Genomic DNA, 16,746 nt, shown 5'->3' with positions numbered 1-16,746 from the left:
TGTTTTTCATTGGCAGTGACTGGGGCATTGCATGTGTTGCCAGACATTTATGTGCAATTAATGGGCTTCTGCTCCTGTGCAAAAGGGGGTCAGCATTACTCATACAGGCTAATAGTTACAGTACATGATAATGTACATGAACATGAACATTAGCAACAGAGAAAAATGACCCCATTAGGTGAAATATTCACAATACTGAAATGTCCCAAGACAAACATCAGCCGGGAAACAGATCATTAAATGTGTTACCCTTACTGCGTTACAATGGAAGATATCTTTCAGATGCTTATGGAACATTGATATATACATTGAATTTAATTTGGTCCCCCTTTATATTAGGTGCCTTTGCTACTATCAAAAAATAAGTACTTATTGTGTTCATATTGTATTGCACAACACTTTTGAGACAGGTGTGGTGGTTTAGGTTTGATTGTAATTACATGCAGGTATAAAAATATCAAATATTACTCCGATACAAGTGAAAGTTATAAAAACAGATTTTTACTGAAGTAAAAGTACAGAAGTATTTGTTTTGAAAAGAACTTAAGTATCAAAAGTAAATTTCCTTTTTTTTTCATTGCATTATTTTATTATTGTTGTATAAATGCACATTATGATGGTTTAAGCCAGTCAGTGAGGCTCCATCTGACATACTAGCATACGACTAACTTAAACTCATTTAAATACTTGTATAAAAGTTACAAAGCTCTTTACAAAGCTGCTTTCACTTTAAGGCCGAATGCACGGATCCAATACACTGATACATCTGATATTCTCCAACTGTTCACTTTTACTTAAGACATAATCAGCTTTGTTTATGTGAATACTCGACAAAATGACCATTTTGACATCCGATTTTTTCCATTTTGCTATAAAAAAAGTTTGTTTTTTGCTCTCAGCCCACATTATTTTACGTTATTTTTTAAAATAAATAATAATAATCACATTTAACAGTGGAATTATTGGTGAAAAAATACATACATGCAAAAAAATAAATAAAAATTGTGCTCATCCACTCCCATTAAACACTGCGAAGGACATTGTCAGTTTCCCAACACTGTAAATGTATTTATTTTTCAAACAACTTGAAAGATGTTGTTTCTTTATATAATAACATTTGAATCAATAGTTGTATGCCACTTTTCATCTATCCATTGTTGTAAAAAGTGACCTCAGAGCCCCCTAATTTGTATTTTATTTTATTATAACTGTAGTAATATTATAGTGTCGTTGCTAAGTCAGTTGTTTTGTACATAGTAATGGACTAGTTAAATATTAAAATATTTTTAAAGATGCACTGTGTATATTTTTAGTGGCATCTAGTGGCGAGGTTGCGAACTGCAACCGCCCACCACTCACCCCTCCCATTCGAAGCACATGGAGAAGCTAAAGATGTCGTCTTCTGAGACAGCAAAGAGTAGCTTTCGCTCTGTTGAGCAGTTTGTCCTTTTAGGACTATTGTAGAAACATGGAGGTGCAAAATGGTGTCTTCACTCTGTAAGGGGATCCACAGTGTACGGAGATAGAAATGGCTTATTCTAAGGTAATAAAAACATACCGGTTCATTATGTAAGGTCTTTATACACCACTGAAAACATAGTTATGTACATTATATTGCATTTCTTTCAATAGATCCTTTTTTTTAAGAGAACTGCATGTTAAATAAAAATAATTGAATGTCAAATTTCTTGACCATGCAGCGAATGTTGTGATTTACCAATCAGAATCAAGAATTCCATCAAGAATATGTAATAAGATACTTTATTCTTCCCTAACACGTGACTTAGTATCTCTCAACATCATAATGAAATCTTCCGACCATATACAAACCCCTTGCTTCAACAGTGTTGTGAACTATCTCTATATTTTACTATGTCTCATAGCAGTTCTACTCAGCAGATTCCTGCTCGGTTCCCCATAGAGGCTTATATGTCAGGTTATGTGTGCTTTGCTGTGTAACTGTAATGCAATGAAACAGGAAAAACAAGGCCCATTCACACTCAATCTTCCCCAACTTGGTCTGCTGAGGAAATTGAAGCTCTTCGTGATACTGAAATAGAAATGTCCTATGGGTTGCAACAACAACAACAAAAACTTATTTTTAGGTTTCAACATCGCTGACAATGTCCCCTCCACCCTCTCTTGCACTAGATGTTTATTGTTGGCTGGTACCAGGGGTTCAGTTAAGATATAAATTAATAATTGTGTACATGGAAAATTAATAGGTAATTAAGTCACTGTCAGCATGATGATCTCCCACAGAGAGTGGCTCACCGGTATGGGGTGTTTTAGAAAATAGATGCCTCGGCTAAGTTAGACAGGACCTAACGAGGAAGGAAATGAGGGGGGAAGGAGGAGTGTTTACGGTATGGCCTCTAGGTAGTGCCATAAATAAATGCAATCATTAATACGGAACTGCATGCTTCAGACCGTGACATTTACTTGTTGTCTAGAGCTCAGTGTAATAATTGTTCATTTAAATCTGATTAGAGGAATCAATAATGTACCCTGCAACAACATAAACAGTCAATAGAAGGGTGAGCGATGTGTCCACGCAGACCCTGTGTGTTTGTATGTGCGGCGCCCCTGCTTGTATGCAAACACTGCGTTCCCCTGACTTTATCAGCATTTCAATAAGTATTGTATTGTCTAACACCGTTTATAAATCATGAATGTCCATAATCATCTACTATATGTTGATTATTTTGTTTAAAACTGTGGGTGACTTTTCCCTTGCAATGGTTGTTTTTTCCTGCAATTTGATGAGAATTCATATCTGTGTGTTTTATTTAACAATGTCCGTGATAGTTGTAGGCAGTGCGCTGGCTGTGGTAGATTTAGTGTTTTCAGGTCAGGTGTTCAAACAGAAGTAAAGGCAGTGAGCTGAATGAATGCAGTTCAGACAGAATGCTTTTTTGCTTTCAAAAAACAAGATACAGTACGGTGTAGTTTTGAAATGCACTTTTAAAAGTTGAACTTTTTTGAACTTTGGCAAAAAAGTTTAACTTTTAAAAGCGCATTTCAAGACTAAATTGCACTGCATCTCGTGTTTTTAAAATAAAGTGGGGCTGAAAACACGGTGCGATGGCCACGGGCGACAGTGGAGTTCATGTTGATAGAAAACTATTTAAAAGCAGCAATGCAACACAAAATCAAAAAGTAAAACACTTTATATAGCCTGCTGTCGAACAGTGCCTTTTCCAGCCAGTATAGGTGCCTGTCAGTCTCCAAGATTCAAGAAACATTGATTTAAAGAACTGGGGCCGTATTCGCAAAACATCTGGGCTAAAAAAACCTCCTAACTTATCGATTTAGGAGAAACTCCTAAAACAAAAAGAACGGGTGTGTTGGTCTTAATTTTAGGACTCCTACATTTTTGCTCTAAGAGTATTTCACAAAGCATTAGCACTAAAACTAGCTCCTAAATCTGTGAAATGTTAGTAGTAGACAAAATTATTTCTAAAGCCCTATTCGGACAGGATTAGATTAACATGGGGACATGGGGGTAAAGTCATTTTACCTCAGGACGTCTGTCAGGATCTCAGTAAAACTATCAGAAGTGGGAGGAGTAACTCGCTTTACGCACCACGGTAACCGCCGTGTCGTCATGTGTGTATGACGTTGCTGTTATCATGTGAGCAAACACACAACATGAGTGCCAGTCTGAACTCCTGTCTCAGGCTATATGTGTGTTTTAATAAACGGATGGATGGATGGATGGATGGATGGATGGATGGATGGATGGATGGATGGATGGATGGATGCTCGCATCGCCGACCGAGAGTGAGGAATTGGGATAGCGGAGGGATGCCGAAAACTGTAGAGTTCCTCACAAACTTTGTTCATAAAACATCATTTTTGCTTGACATGTAAGAGGCTGACAATTAGCTGAACATATTAGTTTAATTAGTGAAACTTGGCCAACATTTTAAAATCTTTATTTGAATATGGCAAAATTCTAATTTTAAAAAACGTTGACAGCACGAAACCTCGTTCCACAATATTTCTATAATTAAATCCCTATCAGCCAATCACTGTGGTCCTGTCCCAAATGGCACACTTCATGTGCACTTTCGGTCATGTGGACATACAATGGCCGCTGCGTGTGCGTGTCCATTAAGTCTACAAGACTGCAGGGTGTCCCATTTGTCATTTTAGGTCTCAGAAGGGTGCTGTGAGGTCGATATGCGCCCTCGATGCGCACTTCTGCCGAGCCCGCATTGCAGCGGGCTTCTTCCCGGCATTACGTTGTGAAAATGCGGACTCAGAGGAATACCGTAAAAGGGGTTTAGGGTGCCATTTAAGACAGGGCCGGTAAGCATGATGTCATCATCCACAGCAACGAGGTTAACTCCAACTCTTTTGTTTAGCTTAAGACTTCTCTCTGTTCCTTGGTAAAAGTTGCTATCAGCAGCTTTGTGAATAGATTCAGAGAAAACTCTAAACTAAGAACTTTTGCTGCCATTTAGGAGCACTCTTAGTGGTTAGATACGGCCCCTGATGAGGTAATAATAAAACTCTTCAGTGAAATTGAGAACTTCCGTATTTATACCTTTTTGCCCAGTGTGGGTCAAAATGTGATACGGTTTTAATTCAGGTGGCTAAATGTACTGAAAACAAATAGCTCTTTTGTTGTTGTTTGCACTCCATGAGAATCCTGTAGCTGCCCGTCTGTATGTGAAGCCATGAGCATTTGTGTTGTTGTCCCTCTGACCTTATTTTTTCATGAGACTCATGCCATGGTCTGGTCCCGTCAGCCATCCTAACATTCTGGAGTTGTCTTCACCCTTGTAACTTAAGGCAACTTTGTGTTCCAGACCTAAACCTCAAACTTCTTCCCTGTCTGCTTCATTATTCAGCATTTTCTTGTTATTCACCACAGAGGCGTCCGCCTCGCTGGTGAGTCACTATAGATATAACTGTGATGGTTCTTCCTAGCTAAGGGTAGATATTTTTTCTTCTCTTTGGAGGGGGCATAATACACCAGATAGATAGATAGATAGATAGATAGATAGATAGATAGATAGATAGATAGATAGATAGATAGATAGATAGATAGATAGATAGATAGATAGATAGATAGATAGATAGATAGATAGATAGATAGATAGATAGATAGATAGATAGATAGATAGATAGATAGATAGATAGATAGATAGATAGATAGATAGATAGATAGATAGATAGATAGATAGATAAAGCATTTAAGATTTACAGCTTTTAAGAAGACAGACAGAAACCTGATGACTCAAAGCTCATGGTTTAATTCATGGTTTCAACTTTGAAATCAATGCTATTGACAAATTCATCGGCCCATGACTGATGCTCATGGATAAGTATTGGCAAGCAAATTGTATGGTCAATAGCTAGAGCAAGTATCAGAGCCAAATCTTTCAATCCCAAACCATGCCTGAAAGTCCTTAAATATACAAACCATGAACTTAATTTGATATGAGACAGTTTCATCTATACGCGAGGAGCTGTTCCTTCAGATGGCATGTGTGAGTGTGTGCTGTAAGTTGCCATGTATATGTGCATTTGTGGCACTATCGATTTGACTGTCACCGGGGCCGGCTCCAGACATAGACGGGGTGAGCCCACCCAAATGTCTGCCTTGCCCACCCAATCAGAATGTTGGCACAAATATAGTTATTTAGGCACAAGTATAGTTAATCTGTGTTTTATGATTTGGGCATTGATAAAACAATCTGAGGCGGGCTGTGTGTTGAGAAGTTTGATCGAGGGCTGTAGAATGCCCCAACCAATCAAAAAACAACAACAAAAGAAAATTGCAGTATTTTTCTTTTATTCGTTGAATTTTTTGGTCTGTAGCAGGAAAAAAAACCTATCTATCTATCTATCTATCTATCTATCTATCTATCTATCTATCTATCTATCTATCTATCTATCTATCTATCTATCTATCTATCTATCTATCTATCTATCTATCTATCTATCTATCTATCTATCTATCTATCTATCTATCTATCTATCTATCTATCTATCTATCTATCTATCTATCTAATGTCTGCCTGTCTGTCTGAAATATTTTTTTTCTCAAAAGGCATCCATCCATCCATCCATCCAACCATCCATCCATCCATCCATCCATCCATCCATCCATCCATCCATCCATCCATCCATCCATCCATCCATCCATCCATCCATCCATCCATCCATCCATCCATCCATCCATCCATCCATCCATCCGCAACACTTAATGTAACTTCAGACTCCCAGCAGGAAACTATCTGTTATATCATTAGGGGAGTTTATAAAATAGGACGGTTCACCTCCTAACAGCTTTTCTAATTACTGCTGGCTGCTAGACAGCATCTTCAGCTTAAACTTTTAGCCTTTTTTTGTCTTTAAGTGTGATGTGAATGTAAATCAGATTTCTGTTTGGGTCAGAAAATCTCCGCATCATGTCTTCATTAAAAGAGCCTATTTGTTCCGTTTCTGTTAATGCATGTTTTTCCTCTCTCACTCTGTCTCCCACTCCACCTTTTTTCTTTTTGAAAGCTGTATTTTTTATAAAAACCATTATACTGGTTCTTTAGCACAAAGACTGCCCATGTATTTGTTTACTAGCTCATGTAATTACCCATTTCAGTATTCACTCCTACAAAAGAGACTAGATACTCTCTCAGGTGAGAAAGGAGAGTGGTAGAAAACTAATCACATCGGCTCAGAGGTAGTGTATAGCTTGTGACATTTCTCAAAGTTGTTTTCTATATACAATAGCGGGGGATGATAGTTTTTCTTTGTTTACAGACACAGTAATAGATGTGTGCTTATATTTTTGTGAGCCTGTGTTATAAACTTTATATTGTACACTACTGTTAAAAACAGTTTGGGGTCAGTGAAAGAAGTCAATACTTGTATTCAGCAAATATGCATTAAAGGGTTACTTCAGTGATTTAGCTTATGGCTAAGAAATTCGGGAGTATATTTGAATGACCGTGCCCCCAAATCAGAAAATTTGGGCATCAGAAAACATCAAAAAGACTTTGCACTGTATTAAAAGAATATATATATTTTTAAGACTATTTATTGATGTAAATGTATTTTGTTCTGTAAGGGAGTGATACTGCAAAAATTACAGTGTTTAAAAATTACAGTGTAAAAAATAGAAATAACACAAAAAATATCGGTTCTATATATCGGTTATTGACACATAAAAATGCAAATAATCGGTATCGGTAAAAAAAAAAAAGAAAAAAAAAAAAGAATGTAATCTGACTCCTGCTGCGTTTGTGCCGTGACACTCGCTTGACGGCTCACTCACATTATATTGAACAGACACGTTCAGATTTTAATTGCAGTGTCTGTTTTCAAACTGAACTGATTTCATGAAAATGAACGCTGTGGGATATTGATCCAGTAATCCAGTAGCAGTGGCTTTGGGAGTGGCCTCATAGGGCAGCGAAGCAAGTGCATTCTGGGAGTTGTTGTCTTTCATCCCCATGAGAGCATATTTTCAATCGTAAAAATAATAAGAAAAAAAATTTGTTTCTTGAGCAGCCACATCAGAATATTAAAATAATTTATGGAGGATCATGTGACACTGAAGACTAAATGCAATGAAAATAAATGTATTGAAAATAAATGCACCCTTGGTTACCATAAGAGGCTTATTTCAACAGTTGTGAATATGTGTATCATTTACTTGATGAGTACATTCTGCATGTACATACTTAATGTTTATAATAAGTCCAGGGTTTTATTTTTCCTCAACATTTTTTCACTGTCCTCCTGGCACCGTCACTCTCAGCCTTCGAGGCACGCATCCTGATTCACTATTCATGTTTAAGACAGACCGTCATGTCTCTCACTTTATTTTTTCAAGCCCCACTTATGCAATATTCATATCAGTCTTACCCCATGAATAATGGATTATTTTGTAGCATTCATCCTGTTAAACAGAAGACCTGCAATTGCCTCGCAAGACCTTCTTTATCGTCTTCCTCGCCAGAGATGGCCTAAGAGAAGGCTGGCCTGAGGATGCATAAATGAAGAATGGAGCACGACCTCTTAAGACATTACTCTGCGGATATATCCTCTTAATGGAACAGCATCATTCAAGACGGCACGCTGAACATCCTGCAACATGCAACGGGAGAGTAATGCATTGCCATGGGTGTAATGTGCTGTGTAGCTAATAAACAGCAATGTCAGTCTCTAATTAAAAAGAAAGCTCGAAATGAGTATTCTGCCTCGATTTCCTCCTCCGTCTCACTCAGTGCCCAAGCCAGAATGAAATTTTTGCCCGAGATCAAAAGACTTCTTCTTCTTTAATGCGACCTGATGGGCTCGAGGTTCTCTGCCTGCCAGGAAGTGAGGTCATCGCTCGGGAATCAGATGCGATTGTTTAGAAATATGATTTTGTAGGCACATAGCTATGGATTACTGAAAGAAAATTGCATTACGTGTGATGTACTGCCCATAAGTCAGTGCGTGCTTGCTGTGCGTTTGCGCCGGGCGCATCTTTGTGAATATCTTAGCCGAATTTGACGTGGAAAACAAATAGTGGCACAAACAGCCAGACAAGAAATAAAATCCAATAAATAAAACAGCCAGAGGAGCCTGCTGAAATCGTGCTGCAATGGGGACCTGTCTGCTTACAGAGCTCTCTCTTCTGTTTAAAAACACAAAGCCATTGCTATGCAGCTTTTTTTTTCTCCTGAAGATATAAGGGCTAACTCTCTCCCCATCCCCCATCTGTTACAGTATAATGCCGTCAAGCTATTTTGGACGTATTTAACTCACTATTTTATATGATGTTGAAAACACCTCTGAAGTTTATCTCAGCCGACTGTAATTGCTGGTTATAGGTTGAGCATATAGATTTTGAAGGATTAACTTTACTGCAAGGAAGGTACAGATAAGCATGAGGTGATAGGTAATCCCCTCACCGAAAGCTGTGTAAACCATTTGTGCCAAGGGACATCACAATGCTATAAAGCTTTGAGCATTTTGAAAGGATATTTTCTTTATTCCCCTCTTTCTGCTATCATTCCATCAGTTCCTCCCCACAGAAATATGCTAGAGTGAAGGATGCAAGCTCTCTGCGCAACTTTGTTTGGACTGGTGATGGGCAAGAGACTGCTGGCTCTCTCCAGAGTTTTTCAGAGTAATTTGCGAGCCAATGAAGTTCTCCCACTACCTCTGTATATCATTGTGGATCTCGCACTGTGGTCATTCTGGCCAAGCAGACCGACCTCATATCACGCTGTGAGCCAAAGATAGAATCACTCACTCCAGCTCGATATGATCTATTTTGGATCTGTGTCTCTTAGGGATATACTCGATTATGGCTCGTTCTAAAGGACCAATCGGCCTATGTAAATCCTAGTTTCAGCCTCAGACAGCACTTCTGCAGTCTGTTCACTGACTGACTAATGCATACTTCACAAAAACTAGAAAGCACTCGCTTGAACTGCCAAGCACTAATCTGATTGGCTGGCTTTTGGGTGGCTTTTTTTGTTTATCAAGCCGCCTGGTAACAAAGTTTTGTTTACAGAGTACTGGGATGATACATTGAGCACTTTTTAGGAAGAAATAATCACAGGATTAGCCAGGGGACCCATCAAATATTTGGGAGAGTTTTGTTTGAAACTACTTCACTAGATATTCACAAGCACATGTCTGTCACCTTAAAGGACATTAACATAAGATATGGGGAATAAATACGGGGAATCTTAACCTGTAAATATGAAGATGCATTTCTAGCTCTGACTGATTTTAAATCGTTAGTTTGGTCACCCCTCAAATGGGTCATACTATTAACATTAGCTGAGCTGTTGAGTTAAATACTCGATAAAACCATGCTCAATCAGGGACGTGCTTTTCTTGCATGGATGAAGAACATAATCTGTTTTAAATACATATAGCCTATACAGTTCAGTTGAATGATAATATTTGCCATGTTTAATGCTGTTAAAATGAATGGATGAAGCAAACCGTTTGCTGAAAATATCCACAACTTTACACTGAAATAGGAGCGTGCAGTTGATCTGTTGATTGCTCGTGAATATTGGATTCATTACTATGATAGTATGCGTGTGCAGGCCTATTAGAGCTGCGCGGTTAATCGAAAAATAAATCAATAAATCACAAACACGATTCCAATACCCACGTGATCTTATTCCTAAATGAGAGAGAGAGAGAGAGAGAGAGAGAGAGAGAGAGAGAGAGAGCGAGAGAGAGAGAGAGAGAGAGAGAGAGAGAGAGAGAGAGAGAGAGAGAGAGAGAGAGAGAGAGAGAGAGAGAGAGAGAGAGAGAGAGAGAGAGAGGTTGGTTTTCATGTTTAGGTGAAGCTTCAGTCTTTCAAACACCAAATATCATTATTTCTGTTATATTTACATGAACACAGAAGTACTGGGATAAAGTTTATAGTTTATATATTCAGATTTAAGCAAATCTCTATACTTATAGATGCTATCAAAATAGAGGAAATAGAGGAGATTGTATCAATTACATTGTTACGCCACAAGTTAAAACAATTATTTGGAATCATTCATTTAGGAGATTCATTCAAAATTCATCCAGTAATGAAACAAAGTATTTATGAACCATTATGAACATGCATAACTTCCCCTTAACCCCACCCCTTTACCTTACCCCTCACTAGGGTTTAGACAAATGACTGAATTCTTACAAAATCGTATGATTAAACCGGTGCATAATATACGTACAAATTGATCGTGAGATAGCGTTGGTATTTCACACCCTGGCTCACAGGTCACAGCAGTAGCAAACCACGTTTTTTTTTCTTGTTTGAGAAACCATTTCACTTACAACTTCTGTTTCATGACGACTTTAACCAGGCATGTGCAAATCCTTGAATTGTGAGTTAAATTAATTAAAACCTCTCATTCAAATGTTATGTCTTTATTACAAAACGAGCAAAAGAAAGCGCCTCGATGTCCTGGCAGCAACCACACTACTAAAGCACGAAGCAACGTACGTCCACATTACTCATTCATTTCAACATTTCTTCTCAGCTTCCCAGTCTTTCTGCTGTCAAGGGGCCAATTGCCTTGTAGACACTTCTTGCACAGAAAACAACACAAAGACAGTTTGCATATGTGTCACAGCACAAACGCTAGAAGTTGTCATCAGCTGGCATGAAGGCAGCCATCACAAAGATATAGAAACGCACTAGCGATGAAAAATTATTTCTTCCACTCACTTGTAAAGGTGTGGGAATATACAGTTTTTATTGGTTGACCAGATTGAACCAGCGTCAATGCCGCTGGCCGTGTCTCATCTCAATATTTGTACACCGCTCTACCTCAGCATGGTCTGTTTATGAGGAAAACATGATTTATTTATCACCAAACACACGCTGTTTGAGACTCGCCTGGTCAGAAGGATTGAAATCAGTACTGATGGTTTAATACTGTGTGAATAACATTACTGATGAGCTGTCTCAATGGAAAGCTTCCTTGCCTGTAGATGTGATGTTACCATGGGGATCATTCTGCCAAGCTTGGCTAAAGCAGATGTGTGTTCTTGGTGGGTTTTTGTGTTTTTTTTGTGTGTGCTTTTTTTAACCTGTTTAAATTGCAAGGGCACGTAGAGATTTGAGGTTGAGAAACATTCATCAGAACGAACATATCAGTACAGAGCCAGTAAACAACGTCATCTGGCACTGTCTACATAAGACCTTGTTTCCTACTCAAGACCTCCATGTTTTCACACTGCTGTGCTTTATGATTTGGCCAGTCAAGAAAGAAATAGAGTGTCTTTTGTTTAAGGCAAGGACTGCCTGTTGCTAGGATGTTGACGTCTGTGGAGAGGCACGTCTACGAGTATTGATTTTGTGATAGGTCGATGCATTTTTTCTGACACAAAATTTGACAAATACAGGTGTTAAAATGGCACTTTTAGATGACATTTACCTAATAACTAAAGCACAGACTTTTTTGTTTTATATATACACACACACACACACACGCGCGCGTGCGTGCGTGCGTGCATGCGTGTGTGTGTGTGTGTTTGTGTAATATAGCAATGATGGAGTTATTGACTTATTTATCTTTAAAAGCTTTTCAAGGCAATGAAAAATGAATTTGTGTTTTAATTGTGTTGAGCATCTCTGTAACCAGTGTTTGGGAGTAACTAGTTACATGTAAAAAGCTAGGATATACTGAATAATAAATTTGTTGCTTTGCCTGTTTTTGATGATGTGCATGATGCCTCCTGCCAGGGCCGTTTAATGCTATTCTGCTGCTTTTGATTGGCTTTCTTGTTTGAATTTGCAGCGCACCACGTCTGCCACTTACTGTACATCAATCCACATTGCCGCTAAAAGCTTTAGGCTAACCTGTCTTTCTTTGTTGTTTTGTTTTCTTCATTAGAGTTGTACTATCCAGCTATTTCAAGCTATATTTTAGAGATGAGACTTGTCTTAATTTTTAAAACTAGGTCACCAAACATGTGACCCGCACTGGCAAAATGTGTCGCAATGAGCATATTTTCAAAAAGGAGTTATTGTTATTTTCACATTCTTTAAAAACCTTGAAAAGTATGTATGATTTGTTGAAATCAGATTGAGCTACTCTATAAAGTCAGAAAAACTGACTTAAAGTTTTCTAAAGGTTCCCAAAACTTTAATTTAATAATTGCGTAGCAACCATACCTTAAAATAAAAACATAAAAAATGGCACACACCAGGCCAAAACCAAATATCTATAGGAGAAAAAATATATATTTCCTCAACATTCATGAAACAGACCGTTTATATATTAAGACCTACTGTACTGCACTGATATACACTGTAAAAAGTTAAAATTGAAAATGTACTGGTCATTTTCTGCCAGTACATTATCCAGTAATTTTACAGATTTTTTTTTTTAGAATAATCATAAATTATTTATACAGTGTAATAATGTAACACATCAGATGTTTTTCGCCTACAGCTAACCAAAGGTTCACTTAAGACATAAGTTGCGTGCTTCGGATCTGTCAGTCAGCGCAAGTATCAGAGAGACAAAAGGAAGGTAGCTACTCCTCTCAGGAAATCTACAAATAAAGATACTTTTAGATGCTTTATTGCTATTTGGAACATTGGGATCGCTATATAAGGGCTTATTTAACTCATTTTTGTGAAAACCTCTAATGCGACCAACTATTTTTTATTTTTTTACCCATAGCTCGTAATTAGCCCATGCGCATTCTGACTCATTTTGCCAGCTCGGGTCACAAATGAATCCAAATGCTGTGATTTCAACCAGACCTCTCTTATCAGCCATTACAGAGAAATTGAGTCTGTGCAAGGACACTGAGCCCTCTGAACAGCTATTATCTCTGGACAGTTGCGTAACACCTTGATGGAGTAACACCTTTAGATGTACAGTAGCAGTCACTTGTGTTTTTAATTACTTACTTTTTTGTTACATTTTGCATTTTGACATTTGTGCTTTTAATCAGTATGTAAGATGAAGTGCTATTCTTGATATTCTTGAACTGGAATCATATGCATATACATTATACTGCCACAAGTTTTGGGACGTCTGCCTTGACATGCACATGAATTTTAATGACATCCCATTCTTCATCTTAATATGGAGTTGGCTCACCCTATATCGCCCTGCAGCTATAACAGCTTCAACTCATCTGAGAAAGCTTTCCACAAGGTTTGGTAGTGTGTTGGGAATTTTTGACCATTCTTCTAGAAGTGCATTTGCGAGGTCAGAACATGTCTCCACTGATCTAGAGTCCATTGACGTTATGTTTTAAAACACTGCATCTGATGCTTTGCATTCCACTTGGAGATGTAAGGCTTTGATGCTGCTTCTTGAGCTAATCTGAAGGTCACACGAAGTCTGTGCACTGTGCGCCTCAGCATGCGTTGACCCCACTTTGTGATTTTACGTGACCTACCGCTGTGTTGCTGTTCTTCCAAATTTCTTCCAAATTGTTATAATACCACTAACAATTGGCCGTGGAATATTTAGGCGTGTCCATCAAACCGTTTTTTTCACATGGCTGGCTGGCGTTTTCAATTGTTTTCAATGGAAGTGCCGTGTTTTTAGAATGGCATGAGCGTAACAGGGCGCTGAGCGAGAATTTTTTTACTGGTCGCCGAGAGCTGAAGAATGTTCAACTTTGAGTAAAACGCAGCGCTCATCACTGTCACTTTTCACCCAGCCTGTCCAATCAGGGTCACCTTTAGTCTGGGGCAGCCAAAAACCGTACAATGTGTACTGGAAATAAGGGCTGGAAGTGAAAGTGTACAATCATGGTTCTGTTAAGGGAATTGAATTGATAATGGAAAATTAAATAAGGAGGTGAAGGTAATTTGAAGCATTGGGACTTTTCTTATATGCAAGATAATTATACATTGTGGGTGTTTATTTGTGTTTGTCTTGTGTATGGTGGGTGGTTTTTAAATGTGTAAATATAGTATATTTGTTTACTCAGAATCACACTGCTTTCTGCTTTCCTGGTGGTTTTTATGTACGCAGTGCTCTGGGTGTGCATTGTGAACTTTCAACAAAGAAAAACATGCAAGATATTCTCTCTCATCATTTTTCCTGTAAATATTGTTCAGCTACAAAACAATGATAACCCTTAGAATAGTTTTATTATGTCTCCCAAAAATATGCTGTACTTTCTGCTCCCAGAGGCTCCGTACACAAGTTATTCTTTTTGCATGTCATATTTTTACAGTCTTTTCCGTTAGGTAACAAATATAGCGCACTCTGTTATTCTTCATGCTGATCTCATTTTTTGATTCTGAAGTCTATAAACTGGTGAACTTATAGAATTTTTGGATGTGCTTGTATGTGTGTATATACACACAAAAGTTTGTGTAAAACTTTGAGGTTGGTAAAGAAGTCTCTTATGCTCACCAATTTTTTGATAAAAAAAATACAGTAAAAAACAGTAAAAACAGTAATGTTGGGAAATATTGAACTGTTTCTATTTTATTATATTTTAAAGTCTAATGTTTCCCTGTGGTGGTAAATCTGGATTTTCAGCATCATTGCTCCAGTCTTTAGTGTCACATGATCCATTGGAAATCATTCTAATGTGCTGATTTGGTGTTTTGTTGCTTAATTATTTTTTTTATGGAAACCATGAATATTTGTTTTAGGATTTCAAATAGTAAAGCATTTATTTAAAATATAAATCTTTTGTAACATTACATATAAACATACATAGAAAAATGTATACATTATTCACTTTAAATATAAATATTTCATAAGCAGAACATGGGAATTCAACTGCTCATTTGGTCGTTGGTCAACTGCTTATTTGGTTACTTCAACATTTTGTAAATTAAGTCATGAGTGACTGCCTTTTGTGAAGACATCCCCTCATGAATATTAAAATATGGAGCCATGGCGATGTTCATAAATAGAATTTGGACTGACTGTGCAAATCATTTGGACTGAGATGTCAGATGTGATTTTGCTGCATAGTGAATCTGTTTGGCAGAAGATGGAAAGTTTGAGAAATGTTGGTGGAACCAACAGAAACATTGACTGATTAACCATTTGCTATATTTCAGTGAAACATAAGACTCCAAACAGCACTTTTCACAGTTTCTGCCCCTGGCAACATATTTTAATGGTGAAATTGACTTCCAAGGTTCAATGGCCAGTGCTGACCATATATATAAATGTGTGTGGCCCAGGAAGTGTTATATTTATCCCGTAAGACATCATCGCATGTGCTAAACACAGTTAAAATAATTGTGTAATTTTACTCCCACTACATAATAACAGCACATTGTGTGTCACTTTCTCTTAAAAGTCAAACACCGTCACAGCCTACAGTGGTTTATAAACAGGCTGTGACTGATTAGAAGCTTCTTGGGTGAATTTAATGCTGCCTTTTGGAGTCTTAAGACATCAAATGTGTTTAATGGGCATTTCGTATTGGGAATAAATCGATGTGACACTACAATAACATAGTTTCTCCCCAGCATGATGGAATTTGTCCTCTGCTCAAAATAATTCCAGTGGGGGGAAGCTATTGTGTGAAATCTGGGCCAGAGTTCTCCCTTACCACTGAAAGGATTATCTATCCCTCATCACATCTCAGCTCTCCTAATACCCACAGATCTGCTTTGACACATGGATAATATCACCACTGAAATGAGAGTCTGTCCCCCACCCCTATGTCTGGACTCTAAGTCTTAGTCTGTTTTGGCAGTTTCTATCTGATGATTTGCCAGGAGCCTCCACCTCCACTTTAAGCATGTGTTTAGCTCAGGTCCTTTCAAAGAGACCTGGCACTGCCACAACTCTTCACCACACCAAATCGTTTAGCTGAAGGCCCGGAGCAAAACCAAAGCTCAAAACAATTTCCTTTATCTCTGGGTTGGTTTCTTCCCTTTGCGTTTTTATCGGAGTGAGGCCACATATTTTTGATCAGATAACATTGTTTTGAAAATGACAAATGCCTCCAGCCTTAAAAAATCGTTGTATGTAGCTTTTATTGTGGCTGAAAGCAATAGTTTTCTTGGCTATTACGGTTGTACAGGTGCTCTCATGGGAAGACGGAATGATAACATAAACTGCGTTTTCCCTTTTGCTATTGTAAGGACCGAACATACGGCAAAGAGGCACCTGTGGGAAAATACTCTACCGCTAACCCTGTCAACAAACCATTCTCACTCCCAAAGCGACAAAATCTGAAGCATGGTCACGTGCCTTCGGCATCACAATGAAGACGTTAATGGTACCCGTAGCTCAGCACTGAAGCGCAGGGAAAGCCGTTGATTTCAGT

At 38.1% G+C, this 16,746-nt stretch overlaps 1 protein-coding gene across 4 annotated transcripts in view; it reads left to right on the top strand.

Annotated features, from left to right (window-relative positions):
* Positions 1–16,746, top strand: part of grid2 (glutamate receptor, ionotropic, delta 2) — a 577,686-nt gene that overhangs the window by 164,553 nt on the left and 396,387 nt on the right. The window lies entirely within an intron of this gene.

This window comes from Pseudorasbora parva, chromosome 13 (genome assembly GCF_024679245.1).
Source record: "Pseudorasbora parva isolate DD20220531a chromosome 13, ASM2467924v1, whole genome shotgun sequence".
In the NCBI taxonomy this organism is placed as follows: domain Eukaryota; kingdom Metazoa; phylum Chordata; class Actinopteri; order Cypriniformes; family Gobionidae; genus Pseudorasbora; species Pseudorasbora parva.
The sequence above is the reverse complement of the archived record's forward strand: the minus strand, read 5'-3'. Positions and strand labels throughout refer to the sequence as shown.